This window comes from Meleagris gallopavo, chromosome 4, assembly GCF_000146605.3.
Source record: "Meleagris gallopavo isolate NT-WF06-2002-E0010 breed Aviagen turkey brand Nicholas breeding stock chromosome 4, Turkey_5.1, whole genome shotgun sequence".
Classification (NCBI taxonomy): domain Eukaryota; kingdom Metazoa; phylum Chordata; class Aves; order Galliformes; family Phasianidae; genus Meleagris; species Meleagris gallopavo.
Window position 1 is genome coordinate 24,817,554 of NC_015014.2, and position 2,022 is coordinate 24,819,575.

The window sequence follows — 2,022 nt, forward strand, 5'->3', positions numbered from 1 at the left end:
GCTTGCTGTTATCCTTTGAACGTAGTCAAAGTAATTCTAGAACCTGCAATGCACAGCAGCATTTTTTAATAAGATTTTTAAAATGGAGATACATTAAAATATTGCTTGAAACTTCACATTTCTTTAAAAAAAAAAATCTTTAACAGAAGTGGATTGGGGGATTAAGTATTAAAATCATTCCTTGAGTACACAGTTCTTCTCTACTGTTTATACAGACTACTAGAAGTGTCAGAAGTCAGACTAAAAAAAAAAAAAAAAAAGAGTAAACCTCATTTTGGAAGCAAGTGAAAACTGACATATGGACCTCCGGCACAAGGTCAAGAGAACAGTCATTTGTTGTCTTCAGACTAAAGGAGATCCCTTCTTTCTGCTGAAGAGCAGGTCACGCTTCTGCTCAGTGTTGCTCTGCTGAAATGAACTAATTTTGCAGGTATGGGTGAAGTGGCAATAAAATAATGAAAAGTATATACCCATCAAATGACACAGAAGCCCTTAGGCTACAGTCAGTTAAAATATCTGCCTGAAAAAAAAAAAAAAAGTATTTGGAACTGAGATGCCACCTCCAAAGAATTAAGATTTCCTCTCTTCAAACTTTAACAAGTAGTAAGATCACTGCCCACATCAGCTCAGGTTTGCTGACAAACACTATTTAGAGTTAAATTTGTTTTCTGTTCCAATAAGGCATACTTTTTTAAAAAACATAATACTGCACATGAAGTATTTGGATACATGCATATTTTTGTGTAAGATGGCTAGTTTCAGTGACACAACTCAATAAGGAGTACCAAGTTTCTTCCCTGCTTGAAACAATTATTCTGAAAGGAATAATTGGTGCTCATTAAAAGCGTTAGGCTGACAATGCTGGAAAAAGATGTAAACACAGGCAGAAGCACTCTGAGACTTACAAGTTTGTCTCAAGTGCCTCCGAGCTGACCTGGACACTCCTTCAGTCTCCATCCTTGGCCTGTCTCCTGAGACTGCCGATTGGGGCACCAATTAGTGCCTACTTGGCAGTGCTTTCAAGTAACTTGCACATCTCTCCAGCAGGCTGTGAGCTGTGGTGGAAGAAACGTGTTTAATAAGGATAGGGAGCTGAATAGGAAGAGAATGCGTCCTTTTAAAGGTGAGCAACTCGGCTCAGTTTGACCCACATGATCACTTGTCACAGTTGTTACTGCCCCTACAGCTAATTACCAAAACAGGTATTTCCTTTTTTCTTTTTTTATCCCTCCAGATTCTAGATTACAAACAGTAGTGTTCAGTTACCCCTACTCTGTCCACTTCTAATACTGTAAACTTTCCTATGGCAAACAACGAAAAAAACCCAGTATGAGTAGCACTTTTTTTTTTTTTAATATCTTGCACCATTTATTGCTCACCTCTAAACCTAACTTTTTTTTCTGAAAGAGGACAAGAAATGTTGAAATTCCATTCAGTCACTCCTTCATTGCACAATTTAATTACTATTCACTGATTTAATAGAGACAGGACTCATTAAACTGATTTATTGTATTATTATTCTGTTGTGATTATGGAAGGTGTGGGTATATTCATGAAGTCTGAAAATTTAAGATAAGTTTAAACATCAACTCCTTTACTGAGTATGACAAATGTAGACAGTTTTTGTTACAGCAGTGAAATGCCATTTCACGATATTTCCTACCTTTGTGTTTTTACACAGCTTCTGCTATCTTCCTATAATAATTTTATTTCCAGCCTGTTATTTACAGTATGGTATTCATGGAGACTAAAAAAAAAAAAAAAATCACTACAAGACCTGTACATTTCACTCATGAGGAAAACATGATGAGCATGAATTTGTAGAGGCTATTTGCCAACAAGCTGGCAGTCTCAATCAAGTTATGGATGCACAGGTTTCCACATTAAGTAACACCACCGGTAAGAATTCTATGGCAAACCCTAGCTGAGATGCAGAAGTTTTAACGAACGCGGGGGAAGTTACCATGAGAGTAGGATAAAACACAATTTTTAAGGAATTAGAGGAGGAGAAGTTTCCATTGC

General features: G+C 36.8%; 1 long non-coding RNA gene across 1 annotated transcript; it reads right to left on the bottom strand.

Moving 5' to 3' along the window:
- Nucleotides 1–68: 68 nt before the first annotated feature.
- LOC109367529 lies at nt 69–1,747 on the bottom strand. Its single transcript, XR_002114717.2, has 3 exons — nt 1,664–1,747; nt 906–1,055; nt 69–520 (listed from the first exon to the last, which is right to left on the bottom strand). It is a non-coding gene; the product is annotated as an uncharacterized LOC109367529 (long non-coding RNA).
- Between the last annotated feature and the right edge of the window lie 275 nt (nt 1,748–2,022).